The sequence below is a fragment of the Lagenorhynchus albirostris genome, chromosome 13 (assembly GCF_949774975.1).
Source record: "Lagenorhynchus albirostris chromosome 13, mLagAlb1.1, whole genome shotgun sequence".
NCBI lineage: Eukaryota > Metazoa > Chordata > Mammalia > Artiodactyla > Delphinidae > Lagenorhynchus > Lagenorhynchus albirostris.
Window position 1 is genome coordinate 29,311,915 of NC_083107.1, and position 15,532 is coordinate 29,327,446.

Genomic DNA, 15,532 nt, shown 5'->3' on the forward strand with positions numbered 1-15,532 from the left:
CAGTTAGAATGGGCATCATCAGAAAATCTACAAACAACAAAAGCTGGAGAGGGTGTGGAGAAAAGGGAACCCTCTTGCACTGTTAGTGGGAACGTAAATTGATACAGCCCTATGGAGAACAGTATGGATGTTCCTTAAAAAACTAAAAACAGAACTACCATACACCCCAGCATTCCCACTCCTGGGCATATACACTGAGGAAACCATAATTCAAAAAGAGTCATGTACCACAGTGTTCACTGCAGCTCTATTTACAATAGCCAGGACATGGAAGCAACCTAAGTGTCCATCAACAGATGAATGGATGAAGAATATGTGGCACATATATACAATGGAATATTACTGAGCCATAAAAAGAAAAGAAATTGAGTTGTTTGTCGTGAGGTGGATGGACCTAGAGTCTGTCATACAGAGTTAGGTAAGTCAGAAAGAGAAAAACAAATACCGTATGCTAGCACATATTTATGGAATCTAAATAAATAAGTAAATAAATGGTCATGAAGAACCTAGGGGCAAGAGGGGGCTAAAGACACAGACCTACTAGAGAACGGACTTGAGGCATGGACATATATACACTACGAAACGTAAAATAGATAGCTAGTGGAAAGCAGCCGCATAGCACAGGGAGATCAGCTCGGTGCTTTGTGACCACCTAGAAGTGTGGGATAGGGAGGGTGGGAGGGAGGGAGACCCAGAGGGAAGAGAGATGGGGACATATGTATATGTATAACTGATTCACTTTGTTATAAAGCAGAAACTAACACACCTTTGTAAAGCAATTATACTCCAATAAAGATGTTAAAAAAAAAAACATAGTGTGAATGTTGATTTAGGTGAGCTTTGGGGAGTTGATGGAGATTATGGGGTCTAAAGTCTAAAGACTAAAGATTATGGGGCCTAAAGTCTCAGGCTCGCACTTGACATCCCTACTTTCTGAGGGCCCCACATTGAGAAACACTATCAGAAAGTAGAAGTGGGAGGTGCCATAGGTATACTGTCATTTTACAGAGTAAGACAATAAGGCCCAGAGAGGTTAAGTGACTTCATCAGGGTCACACAGCTAGTTAATGGCACGTCTGGGACGTAACCAAGTATTCTGGTTCTCCCTCCAGTTGCACGTTCACCAAACACCTGTTCCCGCCGCGGTGGGAGACTGCGAGAGGGGAGTGGGTGAGAGGTGGAAGTAGTGAGAATTGGAGGGAGCTGGGCCCATCCATAACCCCAGAGGGTAGGGCAACAAGAAACATTTTGCCCTTGTGGAAAATGGAGTCAGCATTAGAATAGGGATGATTTTGGCTTGGAATTCAAATGGCCAAACAATTGCTATTAAAATTATGAATAGAATTAATCCTCTAAAGCAAGATGTCCTTCCTAGTCAAAAAATATTACAAATACAAGACTTTGCTTCTATTTAATCCCAAGAGGATACAACCTCTATCTGAGCTCAAGTTTCAGATTTTCTTCCTAGTGACCACATCCTCACACTGGCTCTTGGCTGTTCCGGTCAGCTCGTGGTGCGGAAGTGGCGGTGAGCAGAGGGCCTGGGCGGCGGGACTGCGGCAGCGCGGGCGGCGAGACTGCGAGCGGGCGGGGGCACTGCAGCACCGCGGCCCTCGGGCGTCCGGGCAGCGGCCCGCTAGAGGGGGCGCTGTGGGCACCGCCAAGCGTCCTTTTGTCAGCGCACAGGGCCGAGAGAGCTCTCATTTCCTCCTAGCCTCGTGCTGGAAATGGATTTAATTCTGACACCAGGGCTGTAAGGGACGAGCGGGAACGAAAGCCTTTTGTCAAGGAGTAGCAGTCTCTGTTGTCTGTAATTACCACTGACGCGGAGAAGCTGCGTTGCTGGTGGAATTCCAGGCAGCTCTGGCAAGTGCGGGGCTGCAGGATGAGTAGAAAACATTGCTCTGCCGATTAGCTGGGTGCATTTATCAAGCAGATCCCAAAAAGAAAAACCAACCAACAGAACAAACCCCCAACAGCCCGCAGCGGAAGACCAGAGATGGATAAGATGCCTTGCAGGAGGTAAGCCCGTCTTGGGAATGGGCGCCATGGGCTGGCCTTGGTTTTGTTTATTTTAAGCGAATTTGAGACCCCCCTACAGCATCCTTCGACCGACCGGGAGCTGGTTGGTCCAGATCGGTGAGCGTCTGTTAGTGAGTGCGTCTGCGAGGCAGCCCTTCCCCTCGTCTGTGCTTTATGCCTAAAGGTTTCTGTTGCTGATGTAACATTGGAGGTTCTTTGGAAAGCGGGCTGCCAAGCGCTGGCCTCTGCCTGGGGAAGATCGAACCCACCCGCCCCGAGAGCAGCGCCTCACAGGTGGGGCTTTCTTCTCGGTCCGGGCTGGCTGGCGGGCGGCAAGCCTCGCCTCGCGGGGCCGCCCCTCCCTTCCCTCCGCGCTCCGCCGCCGCCCTCCCGGGGAGCCGCGGGACCCGCTCGGCAGGGCTGGGCGCGCTCCCCGGGCCTCGCCATCGCCGTGGCGGCGCCGCAGCTGCGGGGCTAGCAGGTGCGGCGTCGGCAGCAGCTTGCCTTGGGAGGAGGGCCGCTGGCACGTGAGCGGACCCCAGGGGGGTTGAATTTTTATGCGACTGCACCACTTTGGAGGGAAAAAAGGCCACTGTCCCCGAGGAGATCGGGCCAGGCTGTACATCTCTTAGATTTCGTCTTCCCTCCCCTCTCTTCCCCTGTCTCCCCTCCCCTCCTGCACCCGGGAGGAGGCCACGCACCACCCGCGAGGCGGGGGCCATCGTCTGCTTGTTTTGAAATCGCGACCACAGCCAGTCTACCTGGTGTTGGGGGGAAGGGAGGGGCAGACTGCTTTAGGATGCTGATCGGGCGCTCGGGTCTAGCCTATTGTCTTGCCTTTTCTCCCCCTTTCTTTTCTTCTCTAATCTCCACCCCCTGACAAAAAAGAAAGAAAAAAAAAAAGAAGAAAAAAGCGGGTGGGTGGGGAGAGAGAGAGAAAGAGAGACAGAGACAGAGAGAGATAAGAAAAGAGGGGGGTGAAAAGCCCCCAAGCCCACACCCTATCCAATTCTTTTGAAAATTGTCCTTTATCTTTGACACATGATTATTTCCCATCTGTTTCTTTACGTCTACTCCTCCCTCCTCTTGCAGTTTGTCGGCTAAGATTCAACTGACTCAAATGAGCCTTATTAATACTAGAAATCAAATCTCAGTTTCCTAAAGGGACGTTTTGTGCTTGCTGACTAACCCCAAATGAGGGGTTTCCGGCGTCCTGGCAGGAGCAAAGGATGGGGAAGGTGGACTCCCGCCTCTCACATCTAGGGTGTGGATCTGGTGGAGATACAGGAGATGTCGAACTTGTGCGGTGAGGTATGTCCTCGTTAATGGGATTTGAAAATGATGTTTTATTTTAAGGGAAAAATAGCTGGTAACATTTGAAGTGAAAGGGCTTTAAATTTTAAATGAGTATGACCAGGGAAGAGAGCTGTGAAGTTTCACACTTGCAAGTCACCCCTCTCACTGACGTATGAAGAGTATATGTTACAGATTTTAAAAGGAGCTGGGCCATTTAATATTTCTACTTTATAATGTTCTACCTTCATTCTGCCTGCAGACCAAGATCTTGCTCAGACCCCCCCCCACCTACCTTCAATCCCCACCCCCCCCACCCCTAGAAGGACACAGTAAAAGCAAACTTTTCATTATTAGTATGATGTCAATACATTTTGGAGAATCACTCTTTTTTGGTGCTGGAATTAGTAAATCTCAGCTATTCTTAAGAGTTTACAGGTGATCAAGTGTGTTTGTTGGCAGAGGGTTTAGAGTTAAGATTTTAAATACATAAAAAAAGACTCTGATAAATATATTTATCACCTGCCGTGTTCTACAAAGGATTTAAGACAGTTTACAGGGATTCATAAAATATAGCAAGGCAGACTTAGAAGTAGATGGGAAGAAAGAGAAAGCGAAAGGTAAAGACATAAAATTGTATTAAGAATGAGGCTAATGCAAAAATACAAACATATGAGAGGCAAACAAATCCAGCTCTGAACTTTCTAGCAGCTCATACAAAAAGGGAAATTGACCAGCCTACGGTTCATACGCTTTATTTATTCACTGACTCATTCACTCACTTGTTCACTCAAGAAACATTCACTGAGGACCTACTCTGCACAGATTCTGTGAGAGGTGCTGGGAACAAAGGGGTGAAGCAGACAGACATGGTCTCTTCCCTGACAACATTTACAGCCGAATGCAAGAAACGGACAATCACGAAGAAATCTCGAAAACGAGTATCTGATTACAAGTTGTGATAAAAGCTGTGCAGGAGCTTATGCAGCTCATTATCAAAAAACAAACAACCCAATCCAAAAATGGGCAGAAGACCTAAATAGACATTTCTCCAAGGAAGATATGCAGATTGCCAACAAACACATGAAAGAATGCTCAACATCACTAATCATTAGACAAATGCAAATCAGAACTACAATGAGGCATCACCTCACACCAGTCAGAATGGCCATCATCAAAAAATCTACAAACAGTAAATGCTGGAGAGGGTGTGGAGAAAAGGGAACCCTCTTGCAGTGTTGGTGGGAATGTAAACTGATACAGCCACTATGGAGAACAGTATGGAGGTTCCTTAAAAAACTAAAAATAGGACTACCATACGACCCAGCAATCCCACTCATGGGCATATACCCTGAGAAAACCATAATTCAAAAAGAGTCATGTACCCCAGTGTTCATTGCAGCTCTATTTACAATAGCCAGGACATGGAAGCAACCTAAGTGTCCATCAACAGATGAATGGATGAAGAATATGTGGCACATATATACAATGGAATATTACTCAGCCATAAAAAGAAGTGAAACTGAGTTATTTGTAGTGAGGTGGATGGACCTAGAGTCTGTCATACAGAGTGAAGTAAGTCAGAAAGAGAAAAAAAGTGCCGTATGCTAACACATATATATGGAATCTAAAAAAAAAGAAAATGGTTCTGAAGAACCTAGGGGCAGGACAGGAATAAAGATGCAGATGTAGAGAACGGACTTGAGGACATGGGGAGGAGGAAGGGTAAGCTGGGACAAAGTGAGAGAGTGGCAAGGACTTCTATACACTACCAAATGTAAAATAGATAGCTAGTGGGAAGCAGCGGAATAGCACAGGGAGGTCAGCTCAGTGCTTTGTGACCACCTAGAGGGGTGGGGTAGGGAGGGTAGGAGGGAGATGCAGGAGGGAGGGGATATGGGGATATATGTATATGTATAGTTGATTCACTTTGTTATAAAGCAGAAACTAACACACCATTGTAAAGCAATTATACTCCAATAAAGATGTTTAAAAAAAAAAAAGCTGTGCAGGAAAAGCATGAAGCACAAAATGTCACGTGTCTAGACATAAAAATATGACATAAAAACTTCTTTAGAGAAGCACAACAATTCTTGATTCTAAGAGCAGAAAGGAACTTTTTTCAGATATGATGCAGTGTTTGGAAGGATGTCCCAAATCATGCCCTCATCAGACACATGGGTTTCACTCAGCCTTTTTTAGAGTGTCCCTTAGTGTGAGGGATCCTGCTATTACCCCACAGGTCTCGGACCCCTGGGCTTCTGCGAATATATGTATTTTGAGAGGTCTGTGTATTCCCTAAAATTCAGTGGTTTTATTTCAGTGATAATCTTCAATAATAAATATTAAAACCATGTTCTGGATCATTTTGATGGCAACCCCCAAAGCAAGGCTGGGGCCTCTGTTTGCCTCTGTAACTTCCCATGTGGGCCAGGAGCAGGCCTGGTGGCTGGGGCCACAGCACAGATGAGGGGGAGGGGAGTTTAAATCAAGACACCTGGGGAGAGTGGTGAGTCCACCCAGGGCACAGGCTCGCCAGACTCAAAAAAGAACAGCATCTGGTGACCGCTGCTATACAGTCAAGAATTGAAGCTCTTGGGCCAGCTCCACCTTTGTATGGACCAAGTTGCAGCAATTTATTTGCAGCAGGTGTTGTAGTAAAAACACAATGAAAGAATTGCTTTTGCAGGTTTTGGAATAATTGGATTAGATCTCCATTTAGTGCAGATTTAGCAACCTCCCAATAAGTACCTTATGTCCAAAGCAATGAGACAGGCAATTAATTTGGTGTAATGGTTAAGTGGAGCCAGACTGCCTGGCTTCAAATCCATTGTTCCACTTACTAGCTGTGAGACTTTGGGCAAGTTACTCAGCCTCTCTGTTGCTACGATAATATGTGGATAAATATGGGTTATTGATTTCATAGTAAGATTGTGAGGATTACAGGTATTACATGTGAAATACCTGGAGCATATCTATGTTCAATAAATGTTAGCAACTACTACTATTTTTATTAGTGTGAAATGCACTTCATTTATGTAGGTACCCCAGGATGGCTTGATATCAGCATTTTAAATTATGATATCTGAACTATCTTCAAGTAGCAGACACATTTTTGAGGTTATTAATATTGTTTTGCATTGTTTATGTATTGTTTGCATTAATATGTTGAAGTGAAAAATTCAGATAATGGCGATATGTAGTAACTAGACCTGCAGCTACATCTTTCTATTGTTAAACCCAAATGGTATTTTAGTTTCAGCAAAACAATATTATCTGCTGCAGTAAATTAATTTTATTAGCCTGACCTTTTAAAGTTGGATAGTTGTATTTATTTGCACATTTGTTTTGGCATTCTAGTTTTTTTTTTTTTTTTAACATCTTTATTGGGGTATAATTGCTTTACAATGGTGTGTTAGTTTCTGCTTTATAACAAAGTGAATCAGTTATACATATACATATGTTCCCATATCTCTTCCCTCTTGCGTCTCCCTCCCTCCCACCCTCCCTATCCCACCCCTCCAGGCTGTCACAAAGCACCAAGCCAATCTCCCTGTGCCATGCGGCTGCTTCCAACTAGCTATCTACCTTACTACGTTTGTTAGTGTGTATATGTCCATGACTCTCTCTCGCCCTGTCACAGCTCACCCTTCCCCCTCCCCATAACCTCAAGTCCGTTCTCTAGGAGGTCTGCGTCTTTATTCCTGCCTTACCCCTAGGTTCTTCATGACATTTTTTTTTTCTTAAATTCCATATATATGTGTTAGCATACGGTATTTGTCTTTTTCTTTCTGACTTACTTCACTCTGTATGACAGACTCTAGGTCTATCCACCTCATTACAAATAGCTCAATTTCGTTTCTTTTTATGGCTGAGTAATATTCCATTGTATATATGTGCCACATCTTCTTTATCCATTCATCCGATGATGGGCACTTAGGTTGTTTCCATCTCCGGGCTATTGTAAATAGAGCTGCAATGAACATTTTGGTACATGACTCTTTTTGAATTTCGGTTTTCTCAGGGTATATGCCCAGTAGTGGGATTGCTGGGTCATATGGTAGTTCTATTTGTAGCTTTTTAAGGAAGCTCCATACTGTTCTCCATAGTGGCTGAACCAATTCACATTCCCACCAGCAGTGCAAGAGGGTTCCCTTTTCTCCACACCCTCTCCAGCATTTATTGTTTCTAGATTTTTTGATGATGGCCATTCTGACTGGTGTGAGATGATATCTCATTGTAGTTTTGATTTGCATTTCTCTAATGATTAATGATGTTGAGCATTCTTTCATGTGTTTGTTGGCAGTCTGTATATCTTCCTTGGAGAAATGTCTATTTAGGTCTTCTGCCCATTTTTGGATTGGGTTGTTTGTTTTTTTGTTATTGAGCTGCATGAGCTGCTTGTAAATTTTGGAGATTAATCCTTTGTCGGTTACTTCATTTGCAAATATTTTCTCCCATTCTGAGGGTTGTCTTTTGGTCTTGTTTATGGTTTCCTTTGCTGTGCAAAAGCTTTGAAGTTTCATTAGGTCCCATTTGGCATTCTAGTTTTATAAAAGTTATAAAGTGTAAGTATTTGAACTGGTCTTTATGAGTGTACATACTTAAGTTATATTTTACTAAAAGTGACTTAGGTCAACCCTCGGTCCATGAGATATTTTTTTTCCTTCAAAAGGGATTTCTATATAGTTCAAGCATTTTGAGCTATATAATTCAAGCATTTTGACAGACCCAAGATTCTTGGGATAGAATTTTGAACCTCTAGAAGAGAGATTGCAGCCCCAAATTTGACTCTATATACCTTAACTGCCATAGATTTAGTCTGAAAGAATTTTAAGGCAGTAATAACAAAACTTGCCTCTGTCTTCAACAACAATAGCAAAATCCCCTGGACTCAGAGAATGGCAAGCTTCCAGCAAAAATTCATCCTGGTCTATCTTCCAGGATAAGCTACAAATGAAAGGTTTGCCAATGTTATTGAATGAAGTGAAAAGAAAGCCTATTCTCTGTGGAGTACAACATTTGATTGTATGGACTAAGACAAGTTTACTGATTATATTGTTCAAATCTCTTTTAAAATTTTCTTTGTACCTAGGTGATCTGTCAGAGATTACAAGAAGTGTGTTAGTCTCCCACTATAATCATATTTTTGATTGCTTTCCTTTTGATATACACTTATCATAGACATATGCATGTATATAGACACACACACACACACACACACACACACAGAGTTATTTGATGGTGTGTTACTTAGGACCTGGTTGCCCAGGACTGGTGGGTTTCCTGGGATGGGGGGCTTTCAATGCTAAAATTGGGACAGTGCCAGGCAAAGGAAGACAGATCTATTTTAGTTTTAGAGAACAGCAAGAGAACAGACAATAGGCTCGTATTCTTTAAGAAGAAGATGTGGTACAAATGGTGCCAACCAACAACAACCAGCCCATGGTTCAATAAGTAACTCTCCTGGGAAGAGGCAGGTGTGTTCTCCCAGTTGAGACCTAGAAGAATCCTTAAGCTCCAGGCCTGAAAGTCCTGGAAGGGCTGTGATGTGGTCGGGGAGAGGGTGGGTGTATAAATCAAAAGGCTCTAGGAACTCTTTCAGCACCTTCCACCTTGAGTGCCTGGACCCAGTCTTGACATGTGCCCAGGGAGCCCTCAGTGAAGCTTCCAACCAGGTTGGTTCAAGTCAACCCAACAGTTGTGGCTAAAGACAAAGATACATAAGTATATAAATAAGTGCCACTTGGCCCACCAGTAAATATCCCTAACATACTTGATCTGACCCAGGACCCCAACCTTCCAACAACCCAAGCAGGACCTGGAGGTTAGGGAGTTTAGGATGTGGTAGCCAGAAATCAAATTTCAGTGCTCTATACAATATTTAGAATGGTCTTCCCTGGGCCCAGCCTTGAAGTGGCTGGAAAGAACTTAACCAAGCCAAGTAGCAAATCCCTCTGGCTTCTGTGAATGGCAGCACTAAGGACCATTGGACACCCTCCACCCCATCCCCACACACAGACAGCTGACTGGACCAGGCATGAACCTGTGAGGACTTGGAACCTCAGGGCTGGTAGCCATATTAGGCCAAACAGGGGAGTGTGTTAGGGTGAGGATAGATCATGGGTCATCCCCCTACTTCCCTCGCCAATTTAGAGAAGCCACTTGGCTCCCTTGAGGTGGCCACAGTGATTCCAGTTGTAGTAGCTTCCATGAAGTCCAGCTAGACCTTGGTCCCTAGGTTGATGAGGTTGCCCTCCATCCTGCTAGTCTAGTTTGCTTGGGCTCCTGTTTCAGACAGCCATAATGTCCGGCTAGAACTCTGGCTTACTCCAGAGCTTCCGGCTTCTGTTCCCTACATGGAGCCCAACCTCTCTCCATCCATCCACAGTGATCTTTCCAAAACAAAAATTGAATCTTGTCACTCCTCTACGCTCGGGATAAAGCCCAAATTCCGTACCTACCCCTACTGCTTTACATCTCCTTCCTTGGAGATGTAGGCTAGACCATCTTTCTGGACATTCCCCCTCTCCACAACGGACCAACTTTTAGCAAGCCTTATTAAAAGAAAAAAGAAAAAAAATAACAACACTAGAAATGATATATGGAGTGAAGGGGAGAAGAAGAGATTTGAAATCATAAGAACACTATGCATTATTGTATCCTAACGTGTGAAAGTCTTGATGAAATGGACAACTTCCACAGAAAATAGGAACTACCAATATTTACTCCAGAAATCGAATGTCATGCTCCTGGATGGGAAGAATCGATGTTGCAAAGATGTCGATTCCTCACAGATTCTACCGTGTGGATGGCAGTCTTCCTGGTAACCAGAAGTGATGCAGATTTGTTCCTATTTTTATATTCCTGCAGTAATTTTCTGTGGAATCTTGAAAGGGGTAGTTAACTACATATGCTCAATTGTGAATCATTTTATTGAAGGGAAAGCCAATACATGTGCATTTAAATGTCATTTATAAATCGTTTTTCTCGAAGAACAAATGAAGTTATTAAACTTTGAAATGCATGGGGGCTTTATGGAGACAGAATTTCATTTAATGGACATGATTTTCCACCCAAATTATTTTATTGAGTATGAATTTCATCGTGTTTGCTTTCTTTACTCTGCATGGCGCCGATAATAAGGATCTCTTGGCTTTTATTTGTAAAAATCGATGGTGAAAAGACACTGGAAAAGTGAGGGCAGGTTCAGTTCTTTCCACCTTTACTTGTGTCAGGTGGCAGAGCATCTATCCTGGTTATCTCAGCATGCCTTTATTTAGAATTTATTCTTCTTCCCTCTTCGTACCACCTTTCTCTTAGATCCTTCCAACACCCTCATTTTTGTCCTAAATCAGCTACATCTGTTACCATAGTTATGCAGCATACAGCTTAACCCATTCCATGCTTGTTCCGACCATATATTGTGTAAGACTTCCTTTATTGTATTTCATAAAACATACCATTATTTTTCCTTCTTCGTCACCTGTCCCCCAATTTTTATTCTTTTTAAGGCAACGCACGTGTATAGTTAAGAAATCAAATAGGACTGAAGGGCTTCTAACAGAAAGCAACAATCCCTGCCCCGCCCCAAATGCTTTCTCCACAGGCGAACCAATTTTAGCTCTGTTTTCCATTCTGTGTACTGCTGTTTCTGAATTTATCGACTTTGATCATCATCTAGTGACTTTCTGCCATGAGAGTCAAGGATGTAGTCTATTTACACCACACCTACATCCCTTCACTGCCTTCTGGTCACCCCTGCCACACCAGACAGTGCATTTATTAAAACCAGATTTCTCATCCCATGGACTGTTGGTTGGGTCACTTGACTCTACTCTGTAAGATAAGGCTATACCAACACCATCACCTCTCCTTGCCTGCTTCCTCCTTCCCTCTAGCTGCACATTTACTTCTGCATTATCAAAATTGATAAAATATTCATTGTGTTCCATTGCCATAGTTGGTTTCTATGATTTGTCTATAAGGTAATTGTAAATGATGAAAACTCTTAATGTGCTCATTATCCAACTGGGTTGCTGTTTTTCACTGTTCACGATAAGTAATATGCTAGGATTTCATATCCTTCTCAGGGGCTCCAACATCTCAACCTTTGGACCACTCAGTGGAAAAGGCTTCCAGGGTGAAGTTCAAATGGATTCTGTTACTCTGAGGGCACCGGCACCGTCAGAGCTGCTCTAGTTCGCCCCTGCAGTGCGTACAGTTTCTCTAAGAAGACTCACCCAGAAGTCAAGTTGATAAATTCAGAAACAGCAGTATATATATACTGGTTTGAGATACAGAGGTAACTACAGCTGTCTGCCTGGCTGTGAACCACTGTGTTCTGGGGGTGAGAGAGGGGGTGGGCAGGGTCCACTGCTCTGTATAGAGACTGCAATTTGTGCCCTTGTGTTCATTCTCTTTTTAATTCCTCCCCTCCATGACACCTGCCATCTCAGAGTCCAGGACATTTTTAGGGCTCTGCCACACAGATCATCTGCCTCCTTGGTTCCAACATCCTCTGCCTGAAATCTAGGCTGACGCTTCTTTTGCTTTCAGCCATTAGTCACCAGTTCTCCATCTGCTTTTTGTCCTTCAGGAACTTGTTGAAATCTCTTCTCTGTTAATGACCTGCTTTTACTTTGTCATTGTGGGATTATGTATTTTTATTCCCTTATCAATTTAATGGAGTCTAAGAAGAGAGAAAAACATAGTGGTAGGTGGGATTAGGCCTGCCATCTTGAATTAGAAGCCAAGGTATTCATTTTCAATCAAGCCATGCATAATAGTGATAAAACAAACTATTGGCATGGCCATGATTTAAATTCAAACACTGGTGAGGTTTGCTTTTCTCTGTTATGAAAATGCTTTCAAATAGGTGTAGCACCTATCAACTCAATTCCAATATGTTCTCCCATCTAGAATAGTCCAGAAACATTGAAGCATTTTTCTACTCCTACTCGATGATTAACTTTTAGTTTACATACAATTCTTTCTTTTTGGTTTTTTTTTTTTTGCGGTACGCGGGCCTCTCACCGTTGTGGCCTCTCCCGTTGCGGAGCACAGGCTCCGGACGCGCAGGCTCAGCGGCCATGGCTCACGGGCCCATCCGCTCCGCGGCATGTGGGATCTTCCCGGACCGGGGCACGAACCCGTGTCCCCTGCATCGGCAGGCGGACTCTCAACCACTGCGCCACCAGGGAAGCCCAGTTTACATACAATTCTAATGAGCTCAGTTGTTTCTCTGTAGACACTCCAGAAAAGTGGAAATGGAAAATTAGAAGAGTTTGGCTAATAGTCTAAAAGAGATTGGGATAAAAATGAAAATTCAGAGAAGATGAAAAGTTCTCCTAGGAACCTGGGTCACACTTTTTGCCCGAGTGCTATGGAAGATCATTTGTCAGAGTTGACAGTACATTTGATTTGGACCTAGAAAGTAAGGAACTCACAGAGAAAGTAAGTGAACTAACAGATTGTATTCTCACAGGGGAGGGGCTGCTGGTTTTTTTTTTTTTTTTTACCTGGATGAGAAGCAAGAATTTGTGGGTGCCAACATTTCTTTGTTCAGAAAGTAAATCTGGAGTTATGATGCACAAGAAATTTCAGTTGTCTCTATGTTTTCATTTAATTTGGAGATTATTGCTTCATTTTTCAGTCTTATCAATGATCATTAAGACTGAAAACGGTTTTGGGGATCCTGCTTTATATATCTTAACTCTGTTAAAGTTACAGGTCATGAAACTGTTAGCAGCTTTGAAGCCACTATTTGTTATATTTACTTCTGAACTGAAGCTATATCAAGTTAAGGCTGTCAGGGAATTAAAATCTCCTTTTCAAAGTCTGTCTTGCTTATGGAAGAAATGATACAATGTCTAGGATTTGTCTCAAAAGAATCTTTTTCTTATTGGGGGATGAGTGGGGTTGGAGGTGAACTAAAATAGTCCATGAGTTAAAAATTGTTGAGGCTGAGTGTAATCTATCACCTAAACTGGCACTTTTAGAGTGAAAGGAGGTGCTGCTAATAATTACTTGGGAACCGGAGGCATATACTGGACTCTCCTGGGCAAACTGCAGTCTACTCTGAAGCTAGGTGATGGGTGCTTGGGGTTCCTTATGGTGTGCCCTCTAATTTTGTATATTTTCAACATTTTTCATAATTAAAGAATGTCTACTGGGGCTTCCCTGGTGGCGCAGAGGTTGAGAGTCCGCCTGCCGATGCAGGGGACGCGGGTTCGTGCCCCGGTCCGGGAAGATCCCACATGCCGCGGAGCAGCTGGGCCCGTGAGCCATGGCCGCTGAGCATGCGCGTCAGGAGCCTGTGCTCCGCAACGGGAGAGGCCACAACAGTGAGAGGCCCGCGTACCGCAAAAACAAAAACAAAAACAAAAACAAAAAAGAATGTCTACTGTTTTGTACTGTTTGCTACTTTATTAAAATTGGAGGCTTTCATCTTAACCATGATGTTAACTGTTAGTCAACTTCAAACACAAAATGAAAATAGCTGGAGAATACTGTTAAATGACAAATCAATTAAGTTGACTTATAATAGTGGGACAAAAATCCATAAATTCTGTAACTGGGACACCCAGAAGGCAATACTTAATTAAGCTAACAATGTTCTAAAGCAGATCTATAGCTTTAGTTATGTAAGGGAGCTTTGTTTTTATTGCTGTGAATTGGGTTCACCAGGATTTTACGGATGAGTGGCTGCTGCCCCAGAAAGGTCAAGGCCGTTGGGAAATGAGCAGGGACAAGAAAGAGGGGCTTTGATTTGCAGAGCAAGCCCACAAGCTGATCTGTAATATCTTGGTGTCTCTCCTATTTGAGATTCTCCATACTTTTTACCTGCTAAAATAGTCTTTCAAAGTTACTGAGATTTTGAGAAGGTCTCCATTCTTGCTTTATAATCTCCATTGTACACACTGTACACCACTACCATAGGATCAGAAATCAGTTCTTTAAAAGTGATTTTTTCTGGTGCTGTTTGTATTGCTGGTATTATTTACTATTGTGTATCCTAGTATTATACAGAAGGTCACATTTTAATTTGTTTACTTGTGCTTTTTTTTTTAAAGTCAAGCTTATTAATATGTTATATATGATATTATATGCTATATATAGTAAAATTCACCTTCCTTAGATGTATAGTTCTATGATTTTTAAAAATTAATTAATTTATTTATTTTTGGCTGCATTGGGTCTTCGTTGCTGTGCGCGGGCTTTCTCTACTTGTGGCGGGCGGGGGCTACTCTTCGTTGTGGTGCACGGGCTTCTCATTGCGGTAGCTTCTCTTGTTGCGGAGCACGGGCTCTAGGTGCACAGGCTTCAGTAGTTGTGGCACGTGGGCTCAGTAGTTGTGGCTCGCGGGCTCTAGAGCACAGGCTCAGTAGTTGTGGCACACGGGCTTAGTTGCTCCGTGGCATGTGGGATCTTCCCAGACCAGGGATCGAACCTGTGTCCCCTGCATTGGCAGGCGGATTCTTAACCACTGTGCCACCAGGAAAGTCCAGTCCTATGAATTTTGACAAATATATACAGTCATGTAACCGCCACCACAATCAAAGTAGAAAAAGGGCCCTCATGCCCCTTTGTAGTGAATCTTCTCCCTCCACCCACAGCCCCTGACAACCACCCATCTGTTTTTGGCTTTGCCTTTTCCAGAATGTCATAAAAATGGGATCATACAGTGTAGCTTTTTGTGTCTGACTTCTTTCACTTTGCCTAATATTTTTGAGATTCAACCATGTTGTTACAATATTAATAGTCCCTCCTTTTTGTCTATTCCTTTGGATGGCTGTACCACAATTTGTTTAGCCATTCACTCACTAAAGGACATTTGGTTTGTTTTCAGTTTTTGATGACTGTGAATAAAGCCACTGTATATATATTGGCCTACAGGTTTTTGTATAAACACAAGATTTCAGTTCTCTTGGGTAAATCCCCAGGAGTGGGATTCCAGTGTGATAAGTGTATGCTTAACTTTATAAGAAACTGCCAGATGCTTTCAAAATGACAGCACCATTTTGCATTCCCACCAGCAATGTATGAGAGTTCTCGTTGTTCTGCACTTGGTATTGTTAGTTGTTGTTGTTGTTGTTTTTTAAATTTTATCCATCATAAGTGTGGGGTAGTATCTCATTGTGTTTTTTGTTTGTTTGTTTGTTTTTTGTTTTGTTTTGTTTTTTGCGGTACGCGGGCCTCTCACTGTTGTGGCCTT

The 15,532-nt window shown here is 43.2% G+C and overlaps 1 protein-coding gene across 1 annotated transcript in view; it reads left to right on the forward strand.

Annotated features, from left to right (window-relative positions):
- The first annotated feature begins 2,003 nt into the window (after positions 1–2,003).
- The window catches only part of ADD2 (adducin 2), a 103,709-nt gene continuing 90,180 nt past the window's right edge, over positions 2,004–15,532 (forward strand). The window contains exon 1 of the mRNA XM_060168691.1: positions 2,004–2,022. The gene's annotated coding sequence lies outside the window, so the exon portion shown is untranslated. The remainder of the gene's footprint in view (positions 2,023–15,532) is intronic.